Raw genomic sequence first — 10695 nt, forward strand, 5'->3', positions numbered from 1 at the left:
CACGTTAAACAACAAGGTATACTAAGCACAATAATGCTTAAAATATGACAAGATACAGACTTAAAGATTAACCCTTTTACTAACCACTTAAGCCATCAAAATTCAAATGAGTTAATCAATATCAGTATACAGATACTTTCTTTCTATCAATATCTAATGCATGAGCATGTGAGCATGATAAGAATGAATACAGAATTATGCAAAAACAGTAAGCATATAACATCAATTAAAACAACATAATCTATCTTCTCACGCATGCATGAATGTGAACATATAACATGTATGATAAATGCATGAATATACAATTAACTAGATGATATGTCTCATGAATATGATATGACAATTAAGATGACTTAAGATACTAGCACCTAGGTTCACCTAACCTATACTCACTTACTACGACACACATCCCAAACTACTTAAATTATAGACTCAATTTACACCTTAGTCTAGATATGACCAAATGAGCATAAGGCATGTTGATTGTTGAGCCATCTTCAAGCTTTGTTAGAACCTTGTCTTCATCAAAATATAGGCAAAGACATGCTAGTGCTATCCTCGACACTTTGCACTTTCAATTAAGTCACACAAAATTAGCAGTTGCTGACTGGCTCAATTACTCAGCCAATTATAGATTATACAGAAATGATATAGCAGATATATTTGAACACAAATGATCTTTATTTGGCAGTAATACTTTATTCAAAAAATCAGCTACAATAGGCAATTAAAAGATACTAAATACGGTAAAGAGATAAGGGAAAGAAACAACATGCAACAAGGTTTTTATACTGGTTCCTTTTGCCGTCCACTGCAAAACTACATCCAGTCCTCCCCTCTGACCCAGGAGATATTCTTCACTAAAATTGAAACCAATGTGTCTTACATACAAACTTCCAATTACAAGACCTTGAACGCTCCCTTCTTGAGTTCCCAGAACATCTACCTTGATTTGACCTTACCCAATCGCCAAGGAAAACCTTTCCTAAAATCCAGCCCCAACCAAGAGGATGCTCTAAACTCAAGACCTCCATGTCTTGGTGAAGACTCTTTGATCTCTTTGGTGGTACGACACCAAGAGACGATTTTCCTTGTTACACAAACAACAGAGTAATGTGAAGCATTAAAATAGCTCAAATATTACAAGAAAGAACAAGCTATAAACCCTATACAAATCTCACAATTACTATGAACATGTATAAGATCAAAATCATGAAGAACATGTAATTTCTACCCTTAAGAAATCTCTAAACAGTAATGAAAGAATCACGCAAGAACAAGATAGGATGATGAACACATTTTATAATATGCAATGGATGACATGTAAATCCCTAGGCATAATACTATGTCACTCTAATCTCACATGCAATTCTCTCTGCCTATATGACATACATTGAACATTAAAACACACAACTTAGCAATTCTAATATGAATGTATTAAATCGTATATGAAATATGTTGAAAAAACAATTGATATAGAAAAGTTGTTTTTCACCCAATTAATCGATTATGTTGCCTGTTAATCGATTAACGACCTGTTAGAGAATAACTAAAATCTGTTTTTCAGTTATCTATTGAAATTGTTAAAAACTGTTTTCACGTTAATCGATTAAAACTTTACTTAATCGATTAACTGGGATATTTTTAGTTAAGATGTTAATTGGTAAACTACCTATATGTTATGCTTATCAACTATACATGATTTTACCTTTATGTTATGCCTAAAATGCATAAATAACATGTATGATTAATACATGAACATATAATAAATTCGATGGTATGTCTCTTGTAAATGATATGATAGTTTTTAGACTTTGTGAGATTTGCATCTAGGTTTACCTAACCTAGACTCAATAACTAAGACACATGTAAGACTCTAGTCTATAGATGAAGCTCTTGAATCTTTGACATGTTGATTTGTTGAGTTGTCTTTAAGCTTTCACTAAGTCATTTGTCTTCATCAAAACATAGGCAAGCTAAGTGCTCTCTTGACATATTGCACTTTCACAACACTAAGGCATTAGTGCACATATAGAATACATATTGCGTAACAGAGTCATCAAAGTGAAAGTAGTGTTCATGTACAGAGCTAAATATATACTTCAACACATGTTGCAAGGATTCATAATACAAATTAATCATGATTCAAATAAACAAAAGCCCATGAAAGTTATCCTCATTATTCATAAATACTCAATTTTCATAACCAATAACGAAAGCATAAAAATCCTCAAATTTAAAAATTAGGGTTCATAAAAAATTGGGTTGAAAACAACTTAAATGGAGAATCATAAAATTCAGAACCTAAAGCTCTAATACCACTTGTTAGATATTTCCTGATGATTGGTGAAATATCAATTCTAGGATCTTGAATCTCATGATTCTCACACATAATATAAAACAATGATACTAAGTCATGCATGAATTCATGTTCTCTGATATACTCCTTTGATATACATTTTGAGAGAGTTTTGGTATGATGGTATATCTCAACCAAATCCTTAATTCCTTTTGGGACCTTCATTTTCTCTCTGATGAGGATATGTGAAAACTGTTTATGATTTGATGTCTTAGGGATTATAATCGTTCCTTATGTGTTAACTTATAGAATTTTCATTATCCCCTATAGGTCAACCGTGTGAATATCCACTCATTAAGCTCATATTCGTTATCAATTTTAAAATTCCTATGGGTTGTCAGAAGTTCAATCACTTGTTTTGTAACTCCAAAATAAATAGTCAATATAATTGTATTAAATATATGATGTCCACATTAATTATAAATTATGAATTTCTAACACTTTGGTCTAGCCACCTGCTACTCTCTTTCATAGATTTCCAAGCATTTCCCCATGAGTCGCTAGCTGCTATTGGCTCCCTCATTCTAGGCATGAATGTGAATTTCCACACGTTGCTCATTTTTAGTTTCTTATTCTTTTGTATTATTTAGTTTATTCATTTTTCAATTTATTTTATTTTATTTTATATTGTAATAATAGTAAAATATAGTATTAATAAATGGAATTTAGTTTATTGTTTGTTTTACAAGTGTAATATTGTAAAGAAATGGATTTATATGTTTTTAATCATCAATGGTGTGGTGTATATACATACAAAATAATCATATAATATCTTAATAAATCTAAATAATATCTTAACAAATTTAAATATGCTCATAGAATCTCTCATTATCATTAACAGGTTCATAGAATATCTCCTAAGTATTAACAAATCTAAATTTGCTAATAAAGAAATTAAACTAAGGTTTGCCTAAAGCTTTGGTGAAGATTGCTAGCTATATAGCTATAGAGATATAGGTAGGAAGGATATTCCGATTTAGAACTTCATTACGGAAAAAAATGACAATCAAATTCAACGTGCTTGGTGCATTTATGAAACACTGTAGTTTTCACTATGTGCAATGCCACTTGACTATCAAGTTAAGGATCATAGGTTGCGATTGAAAATGCTAAGATCAGAAAGAATTCATTTTAACCATTTGAGTTCGCAAGTAGTTGTGGCCATGGAACGATACTCAACTTCAGCCGAGGAGCGAGAGACTGTGTTTTGTTTCTTTGTTTTCCAAAAAATAGGATATCGGCTCTGTTGGACAAGCCAACCAGTCACGAATCAACGGGTGAGAGGGCAACCAACTTAGTCAGAATCACAACACCCATGAAGATGGAGATTACAGTGGCTCAAAACCAAGATGCCTTGTCCTGGATTAGCTTTGAGAAATCGAACCACGTGAAGGGTTGCGTCCCAATTCATTGTATGTGGCTCCGTCAAAAATCGAGATAAGGTGTGCATACTAAATGACAACTATGAGCATGAGAAACAAAGATTGATCAAACTCCCAACCAAACGATGATAACATTCTGAATTGTCAATAAGAGATCCATCAGCCGATGACAAATTGTGATTTTGCTGTAATGGAGTTTGTGCAGGTTTGGCATCAAAAAGACCAGCTTCAGAAATAATATCTAGCATATATTTATACTAACAAAGAAAAAGGCCTGTAGGATTACGAGAAACCTCAATTCCCAGAAAATATTTTAATGTTCCAAGATCTTTCATGTGGAAGCATTTGTTGAGATATGTTTTAAATCTTGTGATTGCTGAAGAATTATTGCCGGCAATAATTAGGCCGTCAACATAAACTAGAATGGTAAGTTGAACTCGTCCTTGATACAAAGTGAATAGAGAATAATCTAGGCATGATTATTGAAAATCATAGGAAACAAGAGCCCGAGACAACTTGGTAAACCAACAACGTGGAGCCTGCTTCAATCCATACAATGACTTTCACAGTTTGCACACCATGATTGAGAAGATAACTGAAAACCCAGGAGTCATGCGAATGAATACCTCATCATGGAGATCACCATGGAGAAAAGGATTATGGACATTCATTTGATGGAGCTCCAGAATTTGGTCACAGCTACGGTAAGAACAATGCACATAGTCACTATCTTGGCGACAGGAACAAAAGTCTCAATGTAATTTATGCCTTCTTTTTGATGATTTCTCAGAATAACTAAACGGGCTTTAAAGTGCTCATTGGTCCCATTAGAGTTATATTTGATAAGATAGACCCATTTGCATCCAAGAGCTTTCTTTCCCGGATGCAATTTTATGTGCTCCATGTATCATTTCGTTCTAGAGCATTAATCTCATTATGCATGGCATGTCTTCATCTAGCATCTTTTACCGCCTCATGAAAATACAAAGGTTTTTTTCTGCAGTGATTGCTGCAAGGAAGTGTCTATGTGGCAAAGGAAATTTGTCGCAATTTACATAGTCAGTAATAGGATCGGGACTACCTGAAGGATGTGATGGAGATGATGAAGTAGGAAAATGCCTCAACTTTTGCATTGTTTTTGTTATATACCATAGAAGTCTCGTTGATGGTTGTTTTACACGATGTTTTTGTCCAAGTCATGAATTTTCATCAGGATTATTGGGCATTGTGGTGTCTGGAATCACAAAACTGATATATGAGATGTCAACCATGGGATTGTTCGCAGGTGAATGTTCAGAGTCTTGATTTTCGAAAGCTTCACCTGTGGTTGTTGTAGTACTTATACCCCCATGTCGAGAGTAATGTTAGTTGGTGTTTGCATGTCATTAAGGTCAGTGTCCACCATATCATCAATGGGCAAAGAATGAGTGGTTTCTTTCTTATTTTCCGAACACTGATATAATAATTAGTTTTCAAAGAACTACACATCTCCTGAAACAAAGAATTCTTGAGTCTCTATATCATAAACTCTCCAACTTCGTTGTCCATAGGGGTATCCCACAAATTCACATCTACAACTTTGACTTGCAAATTTGTCTCCATTGGTATGTTGGTTTCGAGCGAAACATAGATAACCAAAACACGTAAGTGATTGTAGGAGGGTTCTTGCCCAAATAACACTTCATATCGTGCTTTACCTTTTAAAATTGTGCTTGGTGTATGATTTATCAAATAGCCTATTATCAACATACACTCTCCCCAAATATCAATAGGCAAATTACCTTGGAACTGTAAAGCTCGTGCAACATTGAGAATATGGCGATGTTTGCATTCTACCCTCCCATTTTGATGAGGTGTCCCTGTACATGAAGTTTGGAACACTATCCCATGATCTAGAAAATAATTCTCATGGAAATGAATTTTGTTCCATTATCACGTCTCACAGTTTTAACTCTTTGTTATATTGATTTTCTACCCTAGAAAAGAATTTTGTTAACACTTTGGTGACTTTTTTTATCAATTAGCAAATAGATCGATACCACACATGAGCAATCGTCAACAATAGCAAGAAAACATGTAGCCCCACGAGATGAATCAGTTTTATATGGACCTCATAAATCACAATATATCAAGTCAAATATATCAGAAGCACTATTATTACTCAATGGAAATGTTTCTCTAGTTTTCTTTGCTCTTTGGCATATATCACAAACTTTATTCTTGAAATTACTAATTTCACTTATATTATTATTGAAAATTAGTTGAGTAGTTTTCCAAGACGGATGTCCTAACCTATTGTGTCATACTTCTAGCTCATTCATTCCTTCAACTTTACTTATCTTCTTCATTGGGGCTTCTCGAAAAAGATAGAGTTCATTCCTTCGTTCACTCGAACTAATTAGCATCTTCGAGGTTTGGTCCTCTTAGCACACATATCACCACTAAACTGAACATCACAGTTTGAGTCATCAGACAATTGTGATATAGAAATCAAGTTGCATTTGAACTGAAGTGCCTAAAGTACATGTTCAAGATTTAAATTATCAGAAAGTTTTATTGTTTCTGCCTCAGTAGAGATGCCAGTGTGTCCATTTGGATGTCCAATAGGACATCTAGACACATCCCTCACATTGCACAGGTGTTGCAAATCCCTGTCATGTGATTCGATGCCCCACTATCAAGTATCCAAGGTGAAGGCGTTTTCTTCTGAGCATATTCGGTTCTTGAATATAAAACCTTCACCTTCAGTTATCATGTGTCATATACATTTTCTCAAAAAAAAAATTGTTGCCTCTGATACCATTTAAAGAAATAGATTAAGATGCTTTTATTAATCAATTATGGGGTGTATATATACACAAAATTTGATCATATAATATCTTAGCAAATTTAAATTTACCCCTAGAATCTCTCATGATCATTAAGAGGTTCCTAGAATATCTCCTAAATATTAACAAATCTAAATTTACTCCTAGATATTCCATTTAAATAACAACTTAAATTTGAATGAAATAACAAACTTTGTCAGCTTGTTTTACGGTATTAAATATTTGTGCACTGTCAGTGTAAAGATTTATATAAAGTCAATATATCATCTATCATTAATTTGAATTAATTTCTTTTAAGAGTCGCATATAATTAGATATGAATGGTAGATGATGCAGTTATAATATATAAAACTCATACCTATATATATTTTATTATTTTAATAGACCTTTTTCCTTTTGAATGAATACTATTTTGGATCAAAGGCCTCAAAATAGTATTTATTAAACATTTTTTATAACGAAAGCAAGGTTTAAGAATGATGTACAAAATTAATAAAATTGAACGAAACTGAACCCAAAATATGATGTAGATTAGTTGTATGTTTTAGTTAGACTTTCTTGATGTAAAATCAATTTCATTAATTTTGGTCCACAATTTTACAATCCTGAAAACCAAACCAAACCATATGCTTAGCCTAATCTAACCAAAATCCTAATTTCATACTGTTAATGATCCAGTGAAGTGTATACTCAAATATATTTATCTTTCATCTTCCTAGCCATAGGAGTTATAACTAATAGTCAACTTTGTGTAAACTCTCCAAAGCAGTTCCATCCTTTCAGTGTATTATTAATGACTTCCTAATTTTAATGTGGCTTGAGAATGATATTCTATGTATCTCAATCTATTGGTCGGTCATCTCCATTGAATTGAACACGTTGATCCAAATCTTTTTCATGGAAAACCCGCATTATTTAGATTGGAAAATCGGACATTTTTCTAAAATCATGTGCTATTGCTCGAATCCACAATCAATTATATTTCCGATAGGAGCAGATGATAATTGAATCCATTTTTTCTCATTATTTTCGTATTTGTAGTAGTCTTAAAAATTATTGCCTATCTTTTAGCTTTTACAAGAAATAGAAAAAAATAATCATATATTCTTTTCTTGTAATTTCAATGTACTGAAAAGTAAGAAACAATAGATATGAAGTTGATTTTTAATTTTTCTATTTTTCAATAACAGTAAATAAATCGTTGCATTAAACTGAACTTAATGGTACGAGAGCATCCACATGTTGGATTTCTCTGTATAATTCTTTAAACTGAATGCGGAAAACCTAATGATCAGGGCTTTGTGCCTATAACAAAATGTTTATGCCCATACATAAACTCAAATGGAACAACCCTAATCTAGACTGAAGAAACCCCAATTGATTTCATAGTGAAGAAGAAAAGCATACCTTGATTAGCCATTTGGAAATTTCAAGGGTATGTGGGTATGAAGATCTTCTCGATAATAGAGCCTGATGGTTTTCCTTCTGCTTCTATAGAGGGGAATGAAAAGCCAAGGAGAGTATGAACCTGATAGAATTCTGATGGGTTTTGTAACCTTTTTGGACAACCCCTCATCCATCCACCTTTATTCTCATCAGTTACTCAACCAAACCTGTTAATCTACAAATGAGGACCATAACCCATAAAAGTAAATGTAGCGGTTACTACTTAAGTTGCAATAATTCTAATTCAGTCTCCCTTCATCAAATCAGAAATTGCCTGAAGGTATCTACACTTATATTATTTCATGACACATATGCCCTTAGCCACCAAATTAATTCTCGAAGATCATTTTATATTTGGCTAATTAAATAATGGCCATAACACAATTATAGAATTATATTTGTGACCCATAAACTGTCAGAAATTCTAACAATTACCCACTGGTCACATATATGATTCATCATACGTGTTATCATTATTGCGCGCTTAAATATTATCATTATGACTCAAGCATACCCAAATTATCTCGTCCATTAGTCCTGTCTCCATATCGAATCACAGTGAATTTCGCCATATCAATCATGACTAATTCAACAATGATCACCAACATTGACACAACTAAATAACATAGATTCAACATGAAATGTGTAGCATGAAAATCACATGAATATGACATAACAAAATGTGTGCACTTTCTAACTCCCACTAAACCAAAATATCCTCACACTGTAGAACAGCCATGTGAGCAGCATGCTCATGAAAGACCTTGGGTGTGATAGCTTTTGTGAGAGGATCCGCAATCATGGAGTTAGTGCCTAAGTGTTCTATGGAAAGATGTCCACTTTGTAATTTCTCCTTAACAATTAGGAACTTAATGTCGATGTGTTTCGACTTTGCCGAACTCCTATTGTTGTTGGAGAACAACACGGCTGATTTATTGTCACAATATAACTTCAGTGGTCTTTCAATCCTTTTCACAATCCGTAGCCCAGTGACAAAATTTCTCAGCCATGATGATTAATGTGATGCCTCATAACATGCTATATATTCAGCTGCCATTGTGGATGAAGCCACAAGAGTTTGCTTGGCAGAGCGCCAAGAAATTGCACCACCAGCCAACAGATAAACATAGCCCGAAGTGAATCGTCTACTATTTTTCCATCCCGCAAAATCGAAGTCAGAATACCCAATGATCTCTAATTGGTATGATCTCCTATATGAGAGCATATAATCTTTTGTTCCCTTTAAGTACCTCATGACCCTTTTGGCTACTTTCCAATGATCCATTCCTAGATTACTCATATATCTGCCTAAACCCCAACTATGAATGCTATATCCGTACGCGTACAAACTTGAGCATACATAAGACTCCCTACAGCTGATGCAAAAGGGATCTGCCTAAAACCCCAACTATGAACGCTATATCCGGACGCGTACATACTTGAGCATACATAAGACTCCCTACAGCTGATGCATAAGGGATCTTTTGCATTTCCTGAATTTCCAGATTTCCTTTAGGGCACTGATTGAGACTAAATTTGTCTCCCTTAGCAACTGGAGTATCCATTACTTTACAGTTCTGCATGCCATACCTTTTGAGCACCTTTTCTATATAGCTCTTTTGTGATAATCCAAGAATACCCTGAGATCTGTCTCGATGTATCTGAATTCCTAATACAAACGAAGCTTCACCATGATCCTTCATTTCAAAATTACTGGATAGAAATGTCTTGGTTTCTAACAAGGTACCCACATCATTAGTGGCAAGCAGTATGTCATCCACATACAAGAGCAAGAAAATATACTTGCTCCCACTGAACTTGTGATACACACAATCTTCGACTGAATTCATCTCAAAACCAAAGGAGAGAATCACCTTATGAAATTTGTGGTACCATTGACGAGACGCCTGTTTTTGCTCACAAATGGATTTTTTCAATTTGCAAACCATATTCTTTTGGTCTCCCGTTATAATGTTTTTTGGTTGCACTATATAAATCTTTTCATCAATGTTTCCATTGAGAAAAGCTGTCTTGACATCCATCTGATGAAGCTCCAAATTATAATGTGCTACAAGAGCCATGATTATCCTAAGAGAGTCTTTCGATGAAACTGGAGAGAAAGTCTCTTTATAATCAATCCCTTCCTTCTGAGTAAAACCCTTAGTTATAAGACGCGCCTTATACCTCTCCACATTATCATTAGAATCTCGTTGGTCTTAAAAATCCATTTGCAACCAATGGGTTTCTTACCTTCTAGTAATGGGACAAGTTCCCAAACTTTATTGTCTTGCATGGATTTATACTCCTCTTTCATTGCTTCAATCCACTTTTCCGAATTGGAACTTTGGATGACTTCACGAACGTTTAATGGATCAATATCCATTAAGCCATCACCCTCATGTTCCAAGAGAAAGCAAATGTAGTCATCAGGAATTGCATTTCTCTTTTCTCTAGTGGATCTACGCAAAGCTATTGGCTCTTGCAACTCTTGTCCATGTTCTTGAGGGTTTTGAGTTTGTCCTTCATGAATTACCAACTCATCTTGAGTAGGGAAAGCATCATCAGCTATGTTGTGAAGAGGTTCCAAATTTGCTTCATCAAAAGCAACCATATGAATCGCATCTGGAACAGATACGGATTCTTCCTCTAAGACAAAGTTTCTAACCTTATCTTCCCCTCA

This window comes from Lupinus angustifolius, chromosome LG02, assembly GCF_001865875.1.
Source record: "Lupinus angustifolius cultivar Tanjil chromosome LG02, LupAngTanjil_v1.0, whole genome shotgun sequence".
NCBI lineage: Eukaryota > Viridiplantae > Streptophyta > Magnoliopsida > Fabales > Fabaceae > Lupinus > Lupinus angustifolius.